We start from the raw sequence: 12,012 nt of genomic DNA, 5'->3' as shown, positions 1-12,012 counted from the left end.
AACGATTGTAAAATCTGTGCTGGGAGGTCAGTCCTCTGGCTCTGTTGGGAGAAATAAACTGTCACGTTAGCTAGGAAACTTTTGGGAGACTGGGCACTGAGTTTTTTCCTGGACAGATCACAGGTCACGTAAAACTGAGGGCCCCACTGATGAAGGGCACACTGGAATCTCGAAAGGTCAAACGTGATGACGATTATTATAAACTGTTGCTGCAAGGGATGGGAATGGAGAACCGGTTCCAGTTGAGAAAAGGTCCAAAGCATGGCAAGGAAAAATTACTAACATGGCTATTTGTAACATCTGTAAAAATGATAATGGTGGAAACACCAGCAATATGTTGAAACATCTTTCGACGCAGAGTGCCACTGCCTCCCAAGTGAGCAACGCGTCCGTCTCTGAGGGTAAATATCCTATGCTAATAACATTAGTGCCACGCAGGCAGGCTTAGCAGATATTTTCTTTGACGAAGAAACCCTAAATGAAAACGAACGCTGTATAAATATTCTCCCATTTCATCCATTTGAATGAATGAATGAATGAATGAATGAATGAATGGTCTTTATTGTCATTGCTACAGTACAGGTACCAAACAACGACATTTAGGAGGGGTGGCTCCCCTGGTGTTAGGAAAAAAAAAAAAATCACAAGAAGGGAAGGAGCTGGTTTACATAAATAAAGGCTATGTACACTATCCACTGTACTATACTGTACAGATAGACGACTAGGGTTGTCATATTGCACAATAGTGTTATTGCACATTTATTTAAAGTGTCGCAGTTTGCAGGCTTGAAATGTACATATTTGTGCCTCAGCACTACACCTGATTTTTTCAGTCCAGCAGCTGCCATCAATCCGTCCAGACTGTCCAGGGCCCAGAACCTAGGTCTTTGCTGTGTTCAGGGCCTGGACGGCCCTGTGATAGAAGCTGTTCTTCAGTCTGTTTGTCCTTGCGGCCAAGGTCCTGAACCGCCTTTTCGAGGGCAGCCGGGTAAAGTGTTCGTACCCAGGGTGGGTTGGGTCCCTGGAGATCTTGGAGGCCTTCCTGAGACAGCGTGTGTCGTACAGCTCTTCCAGAGAGGGGAGGGGGGCGCCGGTGATCTTCTGTGCTGTTCTCACGACTCTCTGTAGCGCATTTCTGATGATGACAGACGGTTGCTACAGACCCTCCCAGAGAAAGCAGACATGAGACATTGTTGAGTTTATCAGTTTTATATTTGTTTTCAAAGTTATATCCTTTTGAGAAAAGGACCATTTCATTTATTTTCCATTCTTTTATTTAGTTTTGGATATTTGTACACTGTGTTCAGAGACTCGATAATAAAACCTGTGTAGGCCTACTTTTTTCCACACAGAAAATGGATAGGGAATCAATAGAAGAATCGAACCGATAAGCAGAATCGATAATGGAATCGGTATCAATAACATCTTATCAATTCCCATGCCTAGTGATGACGATTATTATAAGCTGTTGCTGTCTTAGGAGTCCTTTGTAGCAGCTGTCAGTGATTTTGTTACGTCCTAAAAAAAGACTCCTAGATTATGATTAATATTACTCCTAAATACATTAATCAATGTAGAACAAGCTTTGTACCTCTTCATAACCAAAGAAGGACCTATTGCTGTATTGTTTGTTTTTGTTTAGAATTTGTAAACACATGATGTATGGTATAGCTTCAAATCAAGTTTTGAAAAAGTAATGCACAAAAGTTAGGTCATAGAAATCTAAAACTATTTGCAGAAATCAATGATAGCTACTTTAAGACTAATCATATTACATGTATTTAATTAGTTTTTTAGTCATTATCTACAGTATATTAAGATCAGCATTCCTCTATCCTGGGGAGTATTCCATCAACATTGCTAAAGGAAAATCCAATCTCGCAAGACTTATCAAAATAAGCCTGGATTTTCGTTTAGCAGCGTTGTTTTAGCATCCTGTGAGATCCCTGGGGCCTCATTTATAAAGCTTTGCGTAGGATTGGTGTAAAAAGCTTGCATACATAGACAAGCAAGAACGTTAACGCGCACCAACATTCAGATTTGTAAAACGGTGCGCACGCAAGTCCCACGCCTGTTTCCCTTTAGAAATCACAATCGGGTCATTTTTTTTATACGGTGCCTTTTCCGTCCCCAGTACAAATCATGTTGTATTTTGTCTAAATTTGGACAAATACTAATTCCATTAGGTTTTTCATGTATAGTCAAGTGTTATTTATTATGAATACAATGATATGGGCTTCTAAGTTGTTGTTTTCTACATTTTAAAAGCTTTGGTTAAAGATGTAAATGGGATTTTGCATGGGATTTGGGATGTCCCCAGTGTTGTTCATTCAACTTCAATCCAAAAAATAACTATTAAAAACATATACATTTCCAAATATGTTATTATTATTTCATTTTCCTGATCAATATCTATTGAAATCAAATATAGTTTTATATCTTTTTTTTTACAAAAAATTAAGGTTGTATGCTTGTCCCTGCGATCACTGTCCACCCTGTTATGCTGTGTTAATGTCCCTTTTAAAAGAAAACCATATTTCTCAATCACATCACTCTCATGAGGTGACATCACATCAGTGGAGGGGATTTCAAATGTTGTAAGCTGTGTGATCTTTTACCATCTGATTTTTATGTTTTTATCCAGTGAGTTTAATGTGGTGGACCATAACGTGTCCACCCTGTTATGCCTAAATATTGAGGAGATCAATCAAATTGAATAATTTCAAAAAGTATTTAGTGCAAATTAGATTCCTCATCAAGTATTCATGGTCATTCTAGGCATTATGCTAACACAGCACAGGCAGGCTAAAGGCTAACTTAAACTCAAAATGTCCACCCTGTTAGTGTCCACCCTGTTATGTGTCCACTCTGTTCTGGAGACACTCGCCCTATTCAACTACAGAGGTTATTCTAAATAAAATACAATTTAGGTGCCTGAGCTCGACCACTATGTTTTTCAGCAAGCTAGATATGTCCTTTATATAATAGAACATTAAAATATAGATAAATCAACAATTTATTTTTCACAAGTTAGGAAGTCCAAATGGCACCGTATAAAAAAAATGACCCACCCAACTGACACTTTTGCGCACGTGAACAAGCATCTTGTCCCACCCTTTTAATGCCCATAGTTGCCTATAAATGTTCAGTGAAACGCCCCAAATTAATATTAATCTATACTGACTGCATGAGGACAATGACGGCAAATCCCCATAGAAAAGAAATGTCACCCAGTGAAACAGTTCTGCGCAACGAGCACATCATAACAATATGGAACTGCACTCATATCTCGAAAACAGCATCAGTTTAAACGTCATTTGTCCTACTGTTCTTTTATGTGTATTTATGAGAATACACTTCATAACATGCAAGTATTGTTTAATAATTACACATCCAATCAAATATGATTCCAGATTAAACTGTACAAATTTGAGGGATTGTTTTGCAAAAAACAATATCTCTGTTTGTATTTATTATTCTTAATCATGTTTTTATGTGTGCACTAATTAGATTAGATTAGATTCAACTTTATTACAGAAGCAACGAAACGCAGTTCGGCATCTAACCAGATGCAAATAGTGCAGTGCAAAAGGCATGAATGTATGGACAGTGCATGGTGTACGGTATTACAGTATATATATATATATATATATATATATATATATATATATATATATATATATATATATATATATATACATGGGCGTCAGCAGCTTTTTGAATGTGGGGGGGACACTTATTTTTCGGGGGGACTGGGGGTCCTCCCCCCGAAATTTTTTAAATACTAGATTCAATTTCCTGCATTCTGGTGCGTTTTACACCCAAAATAATCTCCCTCTTTCTTTGTTTTTCCTTGGAGCTGGCATGGTCTGCAATTACTGACTACTATTATGTTTTGGTTTAACTCACAGAGGCCTGACACTGACACGTGGCACTTTTTAGGTACTTTATTAAATATGAAGATTCAAAAAGAATCAAAGAGTGAATTAGAAAAGAATGAGGTAACTTTGAGTCAACAAATTGAATAAAAAGTTATGAGGAAACATTAAATATCTACCTAGGCTACTCAGAGCCTATTACAATCAAACTTAGCCCTCTTCAGTGCATTGCAGAGCATACAACTATAACAAACAAACAAAATCAAAGAGTGAATTAGAGCTGTCTCCACTGCCCCTGCCTGCTGCCCCTGCCTCTGACTCACTCTCACTCTCAACCACCTATATCAGGAGAAATGGGGATGCATTGAGCACTTGTTCATATTGTTTTTCTCTAATAGAACATTTGACATAGAAATACAATCATCAATACAAAAAATACAATCACAAGCATTTTAGAAATAGAAAAATAAATGGAACAGGTGTTTTCTTCTTATTTTTTAACCCTAGCTCAAGCAATCAGATGCAAAATTGATTCTTTGGGTGGGTGCAATGGCCAAATTAAATAGTGCAAATGCTCAGGGCAATGAACACGGGCAGGAGATGCAATAATGACAGGACAGGTAAGCACTGTGAGGTGTTTGTCGCCATTCTGTGCTTTTGATGACATTTCGCCTGTGTCTGTTCTGCATTTAAACATGTCTAACCGCACTAGTAATGCCTAACAAAACTGCTAGTGCCATATAGCTGATCTAGCTCGTATTTGGTTGCTAGTAGGCTATGCTAATTCTATTGCTAATACAGAGAATGTCTCATAAGGTGCTAACATTCTTATCAGAAAAGCTGGCTGTGTTTGACCTTGGGAGAACGCAATGTTGCTGTTTGGCCACTCACGGGAAAACTTGGATGACTTTGACTTACTTTTCTCTTCTTAGAAAAAAAAAATCCTTATATCCATCTTGGTGGATGATCTAAATATCGTCTTGCCTCAGTCTGAATGTTTTGAATCTGCGTGCGTGTCTGATGCTGCGTGCCGTTAAAAACAGAAGTAAAACGCGGAGTGGATTTCTGGATATGGGCAATCCCCTACTCATAAAGTGGAACGGATTTGATTGTGAAGCAATGAAAATAACGCTGACCAGTCATGCAACATATTTTTGATGGCAAATGTGGGGGGGTCCAAACGACCTTGTTTCAAAGGTGGGGGGGACACGTCCCCCCCAAATATATGGTGGTGACGCCCATGTATATATATATATATATATATATATATATCAGTGGTGTGCCGTCAGGGCCAGCAAGGCCTTCTCTGCTGGCCTAAACATCATCAGAATATACATTTTATTTTAATATATTTTTTCCACAAATATGTATTAATGATTCCCCATAGTCTATTCTCTTCATTTCATAGCTTTCCTCTTGGTTGCGCTGCTTCCAGTCTCCGATTGAGATTTGGAGGGCTGGCCTTTATGTTAGAGCTTTTATCCAATCAAAATGTGTTGCTAGGGGGCTCCAAAATCTGCCCAGCCTGCACGATAAACGGTGCCGCGGATACGACCTGTAACTTAACGTTGGAACGAGAAAACCTGTGGCGTTCCTAGTAAACCTACGTAGATGCGAGCAAAAGCAACAACGGCGCCTGCTGTAATGCTCAATGATGTCAGCACCCAGCACGTCTTTTGATTGGATACGCACTATTGATACGCACTATTGATACGCACTATTGATACGCACTATTGATATTCACTATTGAGATGCGTAACTATGCCGGTAGATGTGAAACTTTTGAAAGTGCCAGGGAAACGGAGCGCCACAACGAAAGCTTTCGTTGACTGATCGATAATACTGATCGATTGTGTCCTGTTTTTGGGTAAACAATAACTTTCATTTAGGGGACACGATAAAAGCGCCGAGTCCACAAACAGGAAACTACGTTGAGCTTCTTTCTTTTCTGGCTGAAAACAACCCAGATTTACATTACCACCTGTCCACAAACAAAGTGTTTACTGGGACGTCAGGCAAAATACAAAACGACCTGATTTTTGCTATTGCTGAAGTGGGAGAAGAGATCAAAATGGAGATTAAAAAGGCACCCTTTGTCGCTATTATGGTGGACGAGACGACAGACGTGGGTAATGTAGCGATCTTAAAGATGTTAGTTTAACACTCTTCATTGTAAATGCGGATTTATTGATTAAAAATGCTTCGGAAATATTAATATAACTCTGTTGTACTTGTCTGACTATGTTAAGGTGATGCAACGCCCGGTTATACTGTGTTTCTGTCTAGTTTCTAGAGCCATGGCGTCATAACGATGGTATTAAGAGGTAGAATAATTCAGGTAGGAATGTGTCGGACATCACTGAAGGCCTAGGTGTGAAATGCACCGCCCGCCACTGATATATATATATATATATATATATATATATATATATATATATATTATATATAGTGTATATATACTAAGATATAGTATAAAGTATAAGTAGGTTAGTATAAAGTCAGTACACGTGCAATGAATATGAATATAAAAAGCGCATTATGAAAAAGAGTGCAAGTTTATTATGGGTGAATATTTCTTGCAATTTTTATTTGACTATAGCCTATATACACTATATACTGTATATATATATATATATATCTCACAGGATGAATAAGATCTTAATATGACTGACCATCTGACCTTTTACCACTTTTATGTTGTTTTGTGTCTGCTTTCTGTCTTCGTAGCCACACAACCATGTGTAGTAACTGTAATACCATGTTTATTGAAGTAATGTTCTCATCAAGCACAGGTACTTATCTGCACTATTATGGAAACTGAAGTTGCATATGCAGTAGCATCCTTTCGTTAACAATAGTTTGTTTTGAAGTCATATCCAATGTACCGTTTTATATTATTATATATATATAGCTTTATTATGATAATGTGGATGTGAAGATATTAATAAAACGCTGACCTGTGGAAAGATGCATGTCTCTGCGTTGTGTTATCAGACTCGATTAAATGACGTGGTCTTTCCCAAACGTGGATCGGTAAAACATTTAAAAACAATTGGTTGTTTAAATTATTTTGGCAACCCACCGATTCACAAATAACTTGTCTGTTAAATTACTTTTTATTTATTTATTTATTTGACCTTTATACCAGATAAAATCAGTTGAGAACAAATTCGAATTTTCAATGATGATCTGGCCAAGAGGCCCCCGGCAAGAATAAAACAAACATATAAACAGAAATACTCAGGGACCTCTGAGTCAGGGTCAACATAAAACAATACATACAATACATGAGAACGGCTAAGACAGTGAAGATAAATAAATAAAAACAAAGTCAACAAAGTCATCTGTCTGCTACCAATTGGTACAGATATTGTCTCACTAAAGCAAACAGAAAGGGTGTGATGTTGTCTCAAATACAAGGAGTGAACAGTTCCAATTTACCTCACCTCACGGTTAGTTGTAACACTGCGTAAGGTGATTGTGATTGTGAAAGAGAATGCAGGTAGCAGACAGCTACAAAACACACAACACCTCTTGGACATATGGGCGTCCGACTAAAACCACAGCTCGAGAAAACATCAAAATGCTGATACATTCAACATGTTCAGTCACAAGTTGCGCGACCTGGGATTTCATTGAACCTGTGTGCAGTGCCATTTAAATATGAAAATTTGTATATTGTATGAAGTGGAGGGCCGGTCATTACTAATATCTCACTAGCCAATGTCCCTGTGATGTTGGTTCTTGTTTGATTCTAACTGTATTATATCTGTGACATGCCAACTTCAAACATGTGTGATGCATGTAATGAGATAGGTTAGATAGGAAAAGGTTACAAATAGAACCTATTTGATAAAATAAAAAAAGGTTCTATAAATTACTTTGTTGCACCTCAATGTAGCCTTAAAGTATTCTGAAGAACCTTTTATGGCCTTGTGTGAACTCGCAAACTTTGCTCAATGCAACAATGCCTGCCAGCACTTAGCGTGCCACAGAGAGATATACTGCAACACTGATTATCGTTGTTGTGTTGTTTATTTCAGCCCACTCGATTAAAAATGTTTTTCTCTGTTTGTTCTAGGGTGCTGCGGATGCTAAACATGCAACAAATTGGACGCCATTACTACGACCCAAATGACCCACTCAATATCCCACAGCACAGGTCTGTGCCTTACCTGTCTCGGCAGTGGTTTTACCCATAAAGACAAAAGAGACAGAATAAAGATGTTGTTGTGTCCTTCATTGTGTGGCATGTTGTATGCATGTGCTCTTCAGACTGACCATCTGGCCTGGCTTCACCACCACCATCCTGCAGTATGAGTCGAGCATCATGCTGAGTATGGATGTGAGCCACAAGGTGCTGCGCAGTGAAACAGTGCTCACTTTCATGGGCAATCTCAAGCAGCAGTGTGGGGACCAGCGCTTCATGGAGGCCTGCACCAAGGAGCTGGTGGGCCAAATTGTCCTCACCAAGTAAGACCCACCACTAGATGAACGCAGAGATACAACTGTTGTTTCTCTACGGTAACGCTTTACAGTAATGCAGAGTAGGTACTAAGCACTAAGCTCTACTTTGATTTGTGCATATTCATATTTATTTAAAAAAATTATAACCAAATGTTTATTCAACCTTATAATAACCACTTTTACATTGTTGCAAAGAAACATTCACATTTATAACAACCAACTGTCTATGGGAATTTTTTCTCTCAGGTACAATAACAAGACCTACAGGTTTGATGATATCGCATGGGACCACACTCCTACTAACACATTCAAGAGAGGGAACTCTGACATCTCCTTCAAAGAATACTACAAAACTGTAGGTGTTGTCTCATAAACTTAAACTATCAGACCATATCACTGACCATGTGTCACAGCAACCACTGAACTCATTATGATTTAACACTTTCATTCAGCAATATAGTCTGGACATCACCGACAACCGGCAGGCCCTTCTGGTAAGCCATGTGAAGAAGATGGGCCCTTCTGGGGGGCCGCCCACTGGCCCAGCCATGCTCATCCCAGAGTTCTGCTACCTTACAGGTACCACTGACTTGACACTAGAGAAACCTCACAAACACTACTTATGGACAGTATTTATTTTAGTATTATATACACTGCTACTTTTTGTTTTTTTTTATAGGCCTGACGGACAAGATGCGCAGTGACTTCAACATCATGAAGGACCTGGCCACCCACACCAGACTGAACCCAGAGCAGAGGGAGCAGCGTCTCAATCGCTTTGTCAATAACATCCACAAGTACGTCACACTCTATATGGTTTGACTATGAGCAGCCTTGCACTGATGTAATGTTGACTCTACACCCCAGCTTTAAGTGGTTACAATATTGATATCACAACGTTGATTGCAAAACTGACCACCTTGCAGGAACCCTGAGGCTGAGGCTGAAATTAATACCTGGGGGCTCAACTTTGACAACAAACTCCTGAACCTCACAGGCAGAGTCCTCCCTGCTGAGAGGATTATCCAAGGATCCAGATCGGTATTGAATACATCAGAAATGATGTCCCCAGTGTGGCTTATTACAGTACTTGTTACCTGCAGTTTGAAGCTCTTGCTAAACATTTCTGTTTTACTGCAACATGTACTGATCTAGCTCCAAACAAGAATGTTTGCTGGTCATGTATTTGCATGTATATGTCAATGTCATAATCTGTGATTGATACAAACTTTTTGTCTCCCAGTACGAGTACAACGCTTGGGCAGCAGACTGGTCCAAAGAAATGGGGGGGATCCCCCTGATCAGCAGCCGGCCACTGGACAACTGGATCATGTTCCTTACCCACCGCAACGCTGACGTAGCCCACGCCCTCCTGGACGGCTTAAACAAGGTGTCCCCACCCATGGGCATCCGCATGCAGAGGCCTGTTATGTGAGTTCTCACTCTGGGTTGGAGGAGACTGTGGAAGGAGGCACAAACACACACACACACACACACACACACACACACACACACACACACACACACACACACACACACACACACACACACACAGTACTAAGGCACCACCTAGTGGCAGGGAGCAACATATGATACCTAAGTTAATTACAACGGTGAGTCCAGCTGTGAATGGGCACAGCTAGAATTAAGGTTCCAAGCTTGAGTACTTTAAGCTGCAGTATTGTACCACAGGTGTTTTACAAAGCCTTGAGTATTCTTTGCCAATCATACTTGGGTGTTATCTCAAAATGAACATGGTAACATCAGTGGAAGTCCCATTGGTTAGATGTCCCAGTGCTTTGACAGTTTTGGTCTGTGTACAGGGTGGAGTACGAGGACCGCCAGGAGTCTCTGCTCAGGGCTCTGCAGCACAACGTTACAGAGACCACCCAGATGGTTAGTCTCTGAGCATAACATGTCTAGCAATCGTCTTAATCTGTGTCCAGGTAACCACCTCTAGGTGTTGAATGAGGACTAAAGCATGTGTGTTACCTCCTCAGGTGGTGGTGATCCTCCCCAGCAACAGGAAGGATAAGTATGACAGTGTGAAAAAGTACCTGTGTGTGGACTGTCCCACCCCCAGCCAGTGTGTGTTGGCTCGCACCCTTTCCCGCCAACAGGTCGTCATGACTGTGGCCACCAAGATTGCCCTGCAGATGAACTGCAAGATGGGAGGAGAGCTCTGGAGTGTGGAGATCCCAGTAAGTCGCACAGTGAATTGAAATAAACCCAAAGTCACAAATGTTGTTGGGGCCCAATATATAAAAAAACGGCTGTGCACATACAGACCAAAGCTCATGATAAGTTTAAAGTGGCATTTTATTATTTGTTGTTTTCATTATTCAATAGACACATTTAAAAAAGATGAAGATATATATATAAATGGTCAAGATATCTCGCTTTGAATGCCGTCATCAGTCCTGATGTTCCAAATTGCCCAAGATTCCCTATTCCAGATTATATTAACTCTGGGGCTTTTTTAGGAAGTAAACATAGACTTTGAGTTTTGATAGCTATGATACGTTTTGAAATTATGATAGTTTGAGATGGTATGCATTATGGATTGACCAGAAATACACATGAACATGAATTTTGGGTAAACTTCCCCTTTTTAATGTGGATAACATTTATCTGACTGACTACCTCACATGGGTGCAGGTACAATTTCTACAGCGTGTTCTATTTCTACAACCACACATTTCACACCTATGTGATCTCCATCCACAATCTTATGTTCCACTCCATGTATCTCAATAGAAGCATGTGCTAAACCAAACTTTGTAAGGTGTAACTCTGTTTCACAGCTCCAGCAGCTGATGATCGTGGGCATTGACTGCTACCACGACATAGCTGCAGGGAAGAGGTCCATTTGGCCAGTCTCAATAAGGGCATGTCCAGGTATGTGGATGAGCATGGAGAAGTATGGCCTTGGGTTATGAATGTGCTCTTTACCACCAATGTTGGTAGCCAGTACCAACTGATTCCTCTTGTTTTCCAGGTGGTTCTCCAAGTGTGTGGTTCAGAGCCGTGGTCAGGAGATCATGGATGGCTTGAAAGTGGCTCTGCAAGGCAAGTTCAGTGAAACAACAAAGCATTTCAAATAAGATACCATATCAAAATTGACCACTGACTGCCACATTGTAACAATCTCTTCCAAGTCTTCTTTTCAACATAATCCCTCAGAGAAGCATGAGAATGATCCCTAGTATCCTAAGTGCAGGCTCTCTTTCCCAGGTGCACTGAAGGCCTGGCTGAAGCAAAACCAGTGCCTACCCTCACGCATCATTATCTACAGAGACGGAGTGGGGGACGGGATGCTGCAGAGTGTGGTCAACTACGAAGTGCCACAGATCATGGACTCAATCAGCACCATGAGAAAGGACTACACGTAAGAGGACCTTAAGGACCTACACCTTAATTGAGGATTTCTAACATAATAATTGTTCATGTCTTTCTACCAACATATTTTAGTACGAGATGGCAATTAGAGCGTATTAAGGCCTACATGTCTTCAGTGTTTCCTCTAGGATGTTTCACATTAGTGGCGGAGTGGTAAAAACATTTTAATTGCACGCGCATGAAACGCGCACTGGCGCTCAAAACAAAGACGTAATTTCAGCAAAAACTAAAGGGTGGCAAAATAAAATGTAAAAAAATTTGGATAAGC

The 12,012-nt window shown here is 40.1% G+C and overlaps 1 pseudogene across 1 annotated transcript in view; it reads left to right on the top strand.

The window, feature by feature from the left end:
• Window positions 1-6,882: 6,882 nt before the first annotated feature.
• LOC308150134 (piwi-like protein 1) overlaps window positions 6,883-12,012 on the top strand; it is a 181,014-nt pseudogene continuing 175,884 nt past the window's right edge. The window contains exons 1-13 of the transcript in view: window positions 6,883-6,911; window positions 7,960-8,040; window positions 8,154-8,351; window positions 8,592-8,700; window positions 8,798-8,924; window positions 9,025-9,142; window positions 9,272-9,386; window positions 9,589-9,776; window positions 10,169-10,241; window positions 10,346-10,546; window positions 11,150-11,243; window positions 11,344-11,423; window positions 11,580-11,733. The product of the transcript in view is annotated as a piwi-like protein 1 (transcript). The remainder of the gene's footprint in view (window positions 6,912-7,959; window positions 8,041-8,153; window positions 8,352-8,591; window positions 8,701-8,797; window positions 8,925-9,024; window positions 9,143-9,271; window positions 9,387-9,588; window positions 9,777-10,168; window positions 10,242-10,345; window positions 10,547-11,149; window positions 11,244-11,343; window positions 11,424-11,579; window positions 11,734-12,012) is intronic.

This window comes from Nansenia antarctica (genome assembly GCF_963989245.1).
Source record: "Nansenia antarctica genome assembly, chromosome: 2".
Lineage (NCBI taxonomy): Eukaryota > Metazoa > Chordata > Actinopteri > Argentiniformes > Microstomatidae > Nansenia > Nansenia antarctica.
This window is presented reverse-complemented; position numbering and strand designations above follow the sequence as displayed.